Raw genomic sequence first — 11,185 nt, forward strand, 5'->3', positions numbered from 1 at the left:
AATAATGCTGCCATGAACATTTGTTAATAAGTTTTCATGTAGACACGTGCTTCATTTCTCTTGGTAATATACATAGGAGTGGAATTGCTGAATCTTATGGTAACTCCATGATTAGCATTTTGAGAAACTATCAAACCATTTTCAAAAGTGACTATACTGTTTTATAATTCTGCCAGCAGTGTATGAAAGTTCCAGGTTTTCCATATTCTCACCAGTACTTGTTATTGTCTGTCTTTTTTATTTCAGTTATGGTGGAATTTAGTGGTATTTCATGGTGGTTTTAATTTGCGTTTCACCAATGAATAATAATGTTGAGTATTTTTCATTTGCTTATTGGCCTTTCATGTGTCTTCTTTAGAGAGATGTCTATTCAAATACTTTTCTCATTTTTAAATTGGGTTATTTGTCATTTTATTATTGGGTTTTGAGAGTATTTTACATATTCTGGATATAAGTCCCTTATCAGACATAAAACTTGTAAATATTGTCTCCCATTCCCTGGATTGTCTTTTCACTTTCTTGATAGTATCCTTTGAAGCACAAAAGTTTTAAATTTTGATCAAGTCCCATTTATCTCTTTTTCTTTTCTCACTTGTATTTTTAGTGTCATATCTAAGGAAATATTACCAAATCCAAGTTCACAAATAATTATTCCAATGTTTTATTCTAACAGTTATATAGTTTGCTCTTACATTTAGGTCTTTGATCCATCTTGAGAGATTTTTTTGTATGTGGTATAAGGTAAGAGTCTGCTTCATTCTTCTGTTTGTGGATATCCAATTACCACAAGGCCCGTTGGTAAATGATTTGTATTTTGAATGAAGACACCCAAATGATTAATCATCAGGGACTCTGGTCTACTTATCTTTTTATTGTCACCAGTAGCATAGGAACTAGTATATAATAGGTCTTCAAAAATGTTTGATGAATAAAATAACCATCAGTTTACTAATTGGAATAATTGGCTGAGGAATATTCTTATGATCTAGTGTTGGCCTTAGTATGTAGTTATTAATAAGGTGGTGGGTTAATAAGAACTCTGGCTTTCAAGATATATAATTGAATGCATTCTTGACTCAAAGGCCAGATTAAAATGAAAAATATGATGGAAAATTAGAGACCTGTTCTAGGTAGAAAGAATTCATTTGTGAGGTATTTGGGAATTGTGTCATTAAAGGAAAGAAAGCTCAATGTCTCCATCCAGTCATCCTCCTTATAGCAAAATACAGGGAGATTTAATAACTGTATTCAGTTTTCTCTTGAGGAAGGTCATATTTCTATTGTTTGACACACTGAACATTATGTTCATGTGGCTAACTCATTCTTTCTAACTTTGTAGGGAGTAGATGTTGTTATGGGTACATTCCGGTTTACTGTAAAGACATCCTACTTTTATCAATCATCTTTATGCCAATATTACCTATATCCTCAATTCCAGCTCCAGAATTAGTAGTTCACAGTAGGTTTTACTGGATTTTATGCAAGACATTAAAGACTTTGAGAGCAAATCTTGTTAGCTTTTCATTTGGCATCTTTGTGTAGGCAAAATATTGCATGCAGTTGCCTATGTGTTAGTCACAGATGGACTAAAATTGCAAAACCTGTTTGAGTTATATTTGTCTAGAAGCTGCTCAGTTTCCATTGTCAGGGTCCAACAGCAATAATCATGAAGCATTTCTAGTACATCAAAACTAGCCTGTAGTAAAAATGACTCCACTTCTAGAGAAAGGCAATTTTTATTTGGTCCTTTTACTCAACAAGTAAGAACAGTAAACATGCATGGATAAGACCATATGAAAATTAAAAAATGTAAGAAACAGCTCCTGCTTTGAGGGATTAAGAGTCTAATTGATTTCTCTTACCTGAAAAAGAGTTAGGCTAACTCCATTAACGAGAGTTTATTTTGGTGAAGACTGTCAAAAGAAGTAAAATTTAAATCTGAGAGTAGGATTGTTAAAGGTGAGAATCAGGAATAATAGAAGGATATTTGTGATCATTGGTAATGTAACATTGTTCTAGAGAAACAAGCCAATGTGAGAAAATAAGAAAAAAGAAGAAATATTTAATATAATGCAATTAAAAGATAAACAAAATTAGAAATGTTCCTGTATCTTTGTGGATATAAAATTTGACAGCATACATGCAAAACTATTAGAAGTGTTTGTTGTGAGAGGTGTGACTGTAAAGTGGAGAGAAGTTGACTTTTGTTTTGTTTTCCTCTTTACCTATGAAAATCCAGTGTAGCCTGGATTTTATATTTTACCACAAATATGCATTAATTTGTTTCATTTTTAAGTTAATAAAGGAATCAACAAGATCATGAAACAGGAATTCAGCAAAACAAAGAGAAAATAGTAGCTTTTGTTAGAAGCAGATTTTTAACAACTGGAGGATGGAATCATAAGATTGGAGAGCTGGTGAGGCGAGAGCATGAAATGATGAATAAAACAGACAAATGGAAAGGTTGACTGGGGGACGATCTCTGACAATGAGCTCTTATGTGCACCATGAAAGATGGTGTGTCCACGTGATTAAACAGTCATAAGACTGAAAATGTGAATGTGCACAAGTAGCCTCTTTTTTAGTGTTTAAAGAAGGAAATGATTCAATCTTATTTACATTTTCCTCTCTTGTTTTTATTTAAAAAAACTCAAATGTATGGAAAATTTGGAAAAAATTATATAATGAACATTTGTATACTCACCTATTATCACCAGTTAACATTCTGTTCTCTCTACATAAGTGTATATTTTTTCTTTCCTTGAACTTTTTAAAAGTACATTGCAATAATCATGAACTTCATCTCTAAATATTTCAGTTGAAATATAGCACGTATAACTGTCAAATATTAATAATAGCTATTGGTTTTATGTCTTAATATGTGCCTGGCCCTGTGCTAAATTCTTTGCATACTGAGAACAACCTTATTTAGCTCTTTAATGCTGAGAACAACCTTCTGTGTAAGGGTTTGCTCTGTTTTATTGTTGCTCCTTTAGGGATTGCTCTTTTATGGAAGAAAGCCAAAATGGGATTCACGCCTATCTTTGACTCCATAGTTCATGCATAAAAACACAATACAGGATATAGTTAAGGGTCAAGATGAGTAAAACAACGTTAAGTTTCCATTAAACTTCAGAGGAGGGAGCAATCATGGCAGACCAAAGTGATTTAGAAATGTTTGCCAGAAATGGATATCTTGAGCTAGACAGATAGAAACAGTTTTCTCTCTTACTATTGCTTGGAAGATATGTCCTAAAAGCCTGACATTTATAAATCCATTTTCCCTTTTTTTACCCCAAATAAAATTAACTGCATGTAAACATTTACTTCTCATCAACTTTTCCTTATGCATAACTGCAATGTCACTCTCAGATAGAGAGCATTACAATAGATATCACATGAAATTTATTTTACTTTGACGGCACTAAGTATTTTCATGGTGGAAAATAATAGATTACTATAAAGGAAATTTCTGTGAGTAACTGTATAGAGAATTTTTAAATCGTATGAGTTGTCATAGCAGGTCTATTTCTAATGTGTATAGAGATGCTATGTGTGCAAATATATCATCAAAAATGCACAAGTTCAAAAGTGTGAAACTAAACACAGTTCATAACTCAGTATAAAAAGAGTGAAGCTGTGCCAAAACAACTTTGCTCTTCATGTTTCCCATAGCAGCAATATTTAAAGAAGGATTATTTCCAAAAATGTCCATGAGTCAGAAGTGGAGAATGAGTAATACTGTGCTTTGGACTTTATGAATGTTTTACTACCGAAAGGACATCATGTAGTTTTTTCAGTAAGGCAGCAAATTGCTGCCTCCCATGTACATACCTAACTGGTTTATTTGGAAAAAATTGAATATAATTTGAACAACTGAGCTACTGGTATCTTCTGAAGTTAGCACTAAGTTTTCTTAAAATGTTTTAATTCAGTAAACAAAATTTAATCTCATTTTCACCTTGATGGTTCAACAACCTTAGAATAGGTCAACAAAATTCTTTAGCAGGTAGAAAACAAAGTTAGATTGACTCATTCAAAGTCAGAATATGCAGGAAAATATATTAAACGGTGTGTTGACATTTTAACTTTCTTTGTGGATTTTAAAAGTCTACCATAATGAAAAAAGGTCAATGAAAAATATTAATGAGTTCCATGATGTGGATGAATTTTATGTCTTTGAATTTGTACATTCCAATGGGATTTGGAAGTCTTTAAATTTCATTCCTCTGTGTATTCCTTATCCTCATTCCCAGATTTCCCCCACTGAGTATAATATTTTGGCTTTCATTATGAATGAATCAAGGAATTTTTTTAAAGGCCCAGAATTGGGGTGAGGTTCCATATATTAAGCCAGTAAGGCCATGCTATTTTAATTCCTTAGTTAGCCATTTTTTACTGAACATCAGCTATGGTTCCAACACTGAAATTGGAAAAGTGAGCACGGATCATCTCTTTTCCCTGCCTCTTCACTCTTAGATCTTACAAATAAACCTTGTTTTCCCATTTAACACACCCAGACGTGAGTATGGTCATCTCAGCATACCCTTAACAATGGAAAGAATGATCAGAATCTTTTCAGAGGGACCTCACTTTTAAGCTGCTAAAAGAGAACAAAGTTTTTTATTTTAGAGTACGAGACATACCTTAAACTGTTTAAGGGAGTAAGACTTAATGTAAACCTAACTACTGTATACTGTTTTATCATAGGGGGGGACTAAAATGGCACCAAGACCTCTTTTTTTTTTTTTTTGAGAGGGCATCTCTCATATTTATTGATCAAATGGTTGTTAACAACAATAATATTCTGTATAGGAGACTCAATGCACAATCATTAATCAATCCCAAGCCTAATTCTCAACAGTCTCCAATCTTCTGAAACATAACGAAGAAGTTCTTACATGGTGAATAAGTTCTTACATGGTGAACAGTGCAAGGGCAGTCATATCACAGAAACTTTCAGTTTTGATCACACATCATGAACTATAAACAATCAAGTCAGATATGATTATTTGTTTGATTTTTATACTTGATTTATATGTGAATCCCACATTTTCCCCTTATTATTATCATTATTTTTTTAAATAAAATGCTGAAGTGGCAGGTAGATGCAAGATAAAGGTAGAAAACATAATTTAGTGCTGTAAGAGGGCAAATGTAGATGATCAGGTCTGTGCCTATAGAATAAGTATTAATCCAAGCTAGACAAGGGCAACAAAACATCCACGGACGCATAAGATTTCTCTCAAAACAGGAGGGGTGAGGTTCTAAGCCTCACCTCTGTTGATCCCCAATTTCTCTCCTGATGGGCCCCCTGTGACTATGCCTGTCTTAGGTTGTTTCTCCCTTGAGGAATCTTACCCGTATCTGGCTAACCAGTCATCTTCCGGGGCCATACAGGGAAATGTAAAGTTGGTAAGTGAGAGAGAAGCAATATTCTTTGAAAAGGTTAGCTTTTTACTTCTTTGCAGACTTATGCCCTGTGGCTTCTATGCCCAGCATTTGTCTTGAGGTATCTTTACCACTTGGAAGGGTTATGATACTCGGTAATTTTTGATATGAGGCACTAATTGTACTAAAGGGTTGTAATTAGGAAGGAAGAAGAAAAGCTATAGAAGTAGCAGATGGAAGAAAACATGGGAAGATTGATTATTTCTTTGACATATATTCTTGTAGAGTAACATAAGCATGTATAGGTTTTAAACTACTAATTAAATTGTGCACATACATTAATATAATAGGAATACAGCTATATAACAAAAGCAGACCTACAATTACCAGCCATATCCAGTGAAACCAAGAAAACCAGTTCAACCCTAGGCATTTGTGAAAACTTATCAACAATATGATGGATATTGTCTAACTGAAGTTGAATAGTTTGAGAAAAATCAGAGAAATTAAAACAACACATTCCTGGGAACTGTTCACATCCCATATGTTCTTTTAACAGTAGATAGTCTATAGGTGCACGATTTTGGAGCACTGCAACTTGCACTTCTCCTAATTCTTGGTTGAGTTCTGACAGTATAGATCCAGTCAAATTTGTTGTTTTACTGCATGCACAGGCCAGCTTAGATATCTCCTTCTTCATTCCAATGGCAAGTCCAGGAACCGGTGGGATGAATGCAGCTACAACTGCAACAGCGCCAGGATCTTTGTTGAAGTTTTTTGATGATCATCTTCTGGAATGACTCTTCCAGAGGATGTTGATGTTGGAAGTTCTTCTTCATATCATATCTTAATTCGTTTTCTGGGTAGCCAAATTAGGCTTTGATCCTCTGTATAAACACAAACAAACCCTTTGCCCACACTTTGATATGACCTTTATACCACTGTGAAGAACCTATTGGAGATCACCACACAGGAACTGCAACTGCTTTTTTTTTTTTTAAGAGAAAGGAATATTATCAGAAAAATGTACTTCCATAGCTGATCATCTGACACCCTTTAAAAGATCAAAATTAAGGATATGTAAAGCATGAATTAATAATTGATTTGCAGTTAGTTTTATCCTATCAGGGAGTAATCCCCCTTTTCTTTCTCTCTTTTTTTTTGTTATCATTAATCTACAATTACATGAAGAATATTATGTTTACTAGGCTCTCCCCTACACCAAGTCCCCCCCACAAACCCCATTACAGTCACTGTCCATCAGCATAGCAAAATGTTGTAGAATCACTACTTGTCTTTTCTGTGTTGCACAGCCCTCCCCTTTACCAAGACCTCTTTTGAGAGTAATGTTAAGAGCACAACATTTTCCCTCCAAATACATAGCTTTTGAAAACTGAGGTGGGTTGGGGACTGCATTCTGGCTGTTTAGGAAAGAACCATTAATACATTAATGAATTACATTTTTCCCTTCTTTTCATTAATTTAGAATAGGACTTATGCCACCAGTGTGAAATAAGCATGAGCTCAAGAACAAAAAATAAGATTTTGAAGTGTATTTTTTGAAAATCCAAGAAAATTTTCACTAATTTACATTCCTAATCACATTAGAACCTCTTCTTTAAAACAAATACAGAACTTTATTGGTACTCATTTATTCTTTCTTCTATCATGAAGAAAGAATGCATGAGTTGGCTGGTTTTCAATGATGTCCAAATGAGAAGATGACTGAACTTCTGTAATAGCACCACAGGGATGTAGCTCATTGTCCTGGCATCCGGAAGGAGGCTGGTGGAGGGAAGGTATGCACTGTTGGCCCTAGTCTGGTCATCAATTTTGTCAGTAATTTATTTGAAGACATAAAATTATCCCTTTTCTGGTACAAAAATGGTACAAATGGTATAAAACTGAGACAGTACTAGCTAACAGATAACAGAATTAAGATTGGACTTTATTATAACAAATAAGAAATCTACAGATAGAATTTTACAGGGAGAAATTCAAATTTATATTCTCAGTTTCAAAAATGTAACTGCCCCACTCAAAGGATGAAGACATCCTGGACTGGCCAAGAGAAGTATTAACACTCTAGAGAGGAATCATTATGTGATGAAAGTCCTGAAAACTTTTTTATTTCTCTTCACTTATTCATTTACTCATGTGCTCTACATTATGCCAAGAACAGACCAGACCTCCTCCCTCTCAAAAGCTTACATTTGAATTCTGAAGGTAGGCTCAACTGATAACTACTGAACAATGTAGTAGAAATGGGAAAAGAGAGTGTGGGGCAGTTCTTTTTTTTGTGTGTGAGCAGTTCAAAAGCACAGAAAAAGGAACAACTTCCTTGGTATTATCTTCACAAAGGGGATGACTTTTGAGCTGGGTTTTGAGGATTAAGTAGGAGTTCATTATAAAGAACAGGCACAGGAGGAAAGGAGAAGAACATGTACAAAGAAAAGAGCGTGTTTTGATCATAGGGTGCACACTAGACATGGTAGGAATTGAAATCCAAATCATAGGTAGGAGCCCATCTTGAAGGGCCTTCTATGCTGTGTTAGAAATTGAGATCTTGGATTCAACCAGATTGTAATGTGAGGGACGTGGGGAGTGACCAGCAAATTTGTGTTTTAAAAAGAGTCATAATAATAATGGATGCTGGGAGGGCAGTTCAGAGCCATCCTGGGAGAAAGAATAGGAAGATACTTAGAAGATAGAATCCTATGAGATACAGTCAGAGGAACCAGGTGTATTTAATCTGGAGTAAAGAAGACTAAGATCAGGTGTCTTCCAATACCTGAAGAACTATCAATATTTGGTGTTGCTTGAGACTGCAGAGCTAGGATCAGTGGGTGCAGGGCATTAACAACAACTGCAGCTGTCCAACAATGGAATGGGCTTCTGTTTTTGGATAGTGAGTTTTCTATCCTTGGAGGTATGTAAGTGAAGCTGAATAATCACGTGTCTGAGATGCTGCAGAAAGGATGTCACCGGCTTTGGCAGACACGTTACAACAGATGGTCTCTGATGCCTCTTCCAGGTCTAAAATTCCATGATTCTTGATCCCAATAAAAAGACAAACCATCTAAATGAGCTTTAAGAGACAGACTAGTTTCTTTTTTAAAGGAACTCTTGAGGTTCCTTTAAAGGGAGAAAGGGAAAACACATTGCTTTTTCAAACAAAAACAGACTGGCTTTTAGGGCTTCTTAAGTCAAAGGGTTTCAATTTTCCCTCATATGGAATGAAGATTTATTATTTTGGACATTGGAGAAGTCCCAGGGAGTAAGAGCTTGTTCCTAGTCATGCCCCCATAGACCCAAGCCTAGTGCCTAGCACATAGTTGATATTCAGCAAATGTTGAGTTAAACAATGTAGTGGATGCCGCCATCTGCCACCCAGATCTGCTTTCAGGGCCAGAGGACCCCTTTCCGGGGCTGTGGGAAGTGCTGTCAGCAGATGGCTCTCCGACCTCTTCAAAGTTGCCATAGCTGGAAAGAGCTGCCTCGCCCATAGTCAGGCCCTCTGTCCAGGGTGGCTCACATCTTAGTAACTGGTCAGTGGGAAAGCACAAGCCAGCCTCCTGCTTCCCCAACCTGGGGCATCCCGTGGGTCTGGCTGAGGCCCTGTTGTGACCATAGCCCAACCCAGTCTCTCTCTCTGCCCAGTTCTGCTGCTTTCCCTTCCTTTGTACACGTATCAAACCTGGTAAAACTCCGGGTAAGCCTCCTACACATAAATCTTCAGATCTTCATCTAGGGGCCCATCCCAGGGAATCAACTGCAGGGGATGACCTTATGAATGAGAATCCATTCAGTTTTGACAGAATTTTGTAGAACGCAGAAGGAGGGTTCCTTGGTTATCAATAGTGTTGATAAATACTTTTGTATTCAACCTCATCCCAGTGCACCTTTGCTTTTCATTCAGGTTGATGTGAATGAAACCCTGTTCATGAAGTGATGTAGTCAACCCCCACCCCCGACCACCCACATCCAGTTTTCTTAACATTTTCAAAACACTGACTACTGTTTGATGTAAGATCCAAGGATGAACTTTCTTTCAGAGTGTGTATTCACTTGGGGCTTGATTTATTGCTCTTTGGCCTTGATTTGCTTCCATTTGATTTCAGATGATTATTAATCTTCCTGGGAAAGTCTCCAGGGGCTGATGGTGCCCTGGCCTGTTCACTGAGGTAAGTAGAATTATGCAGAAGTTCATGTATTACACTCTCTCTTGACAACTTTTATCCTGTTAGGGTCTCCAAATGTGCAGTATTTAGAGGGAGAAAAAGAATATTGGAGGGCAAAGACATAATTGTTTGAGCTCTATCAAAGGGACGGAACTGGGGCTACAACTGCTTTGTTGTTAAGATGACGGAGAGTGCTGAGCTCTGGTCTGTCAACAACTCATGTCCTATGGTGGAGAAAGGCACTTCACAGAGGGCACTGGAATTGCCCAGCCCTGAGCCGAGCCTTCCCAGCCTATAGGCCCGCCAGTGTGCTGGCCTGTGGACACTAGACCCTTTTAGGTGCTCCTGCATCTCCAGGCTTCTCCCCTCTGGGCTCACTTATACCCACAAAGGACCTCATGTCTAGAGTCACACTGGGAATCTGGAACAGGTTAGTGGGACTCCCACACACTTGGTGCAGGGGAACAGCATAGCATAATGGTTAAATGGACACACTCGGAGCCAGTTTCAAATCCTGGTTCTGCCACTTGCTAGCTGTGTGATCTTGGACAAGTAGCTTAACCTCTCTGTCTCATTTTCCTCATCTGTAAAGTGAGATAATAATAATAATAGTGTCTAATTCACAGGTTGTTGTGGGAATTATAAGAGTCAGTATATGTCTAGCACTTAGAACAGTACCTAGGATGTATTCAGCACTCTACACGCTTCAAAAAATTAGTAAAAATCTGTAGGAGTAACAAAATAATGCATCAAGAGGAACTTTGACATGGAGGTGGGGCTATGGGACAGGCTCTACAGACAAGTCCAGAATTCTCCAGTGACAGGTTCTGACAATAGAATATACAGCCACAAAGCAGCAGGTGGACCTAAATACTCAGAAGCTCCTCTACTAGTTTTTTTTTTTTTGTAACAAAATATGAGTCAAATAATTAATTCTAGTGGAATGGTGGGTGCATGGAGCATACTAAGGTTGGTAAAATGGCCAAATTTATGTAGTATTACTGGTGGACTTTAAGAGCTGAGAAATATAATGACATCCAAGGGAGTAAGAATATTTATAGACACCAGAGACACAAATACAATGATTACTTTTGCTGTAAATTGAGTGTATCTCAAACTTGCTTAAATCAACAGATAAGAACATGCATGTTAATGGCATGATTAAGTGTCATGATACAAACAACTTACTCATGAAATAAATGAATCCCAGCTGGTAAACATGACCTGGACAATTATAAGAATATATTTAATATATATACTCCCAATATTTTAGACAAGAGAAGAAAACAAAGCATAGTTTCTCCCCCTTATCATGTCAGCACTTAAACATAAACCCAGAATACTCAAAATGTTCAGGCTTACAAGATGTAAGTATAGCAAGAAGTGTCTGACAATATATATTTCAAAAAATGAATCCCAAGAAGGATGGGCCTCTTGTGTCATCTCCCCCTTGATTAGTGAAAGGGCTGTAGTTTCAGTTACAAGTTAAAATAGTTAATATTGCTACTAACGTTATTAATCTTTGAAGAGGTGCAGTTGCTGGCCCCTGGTAGAATTAAAAACAAGCTCAGGATTGTTCTGATATCTGGACTCATAAAACAAAAGGTGTAAGG

The sequence above is a fragment of the Manis javanica genome, chromosome 15 (genome assembly GCF_040802235.1).
Source record: "Manis javanica isolate MJ-LG chromosome 15, MJ_LKY, whole genome shotgun sequence".
Classification (NCBI taxonomy): Eukaryota; Metazoa; Chordata; class Mammalia; order Pholidota; family Manidae; genus Manis; species Manis javanica.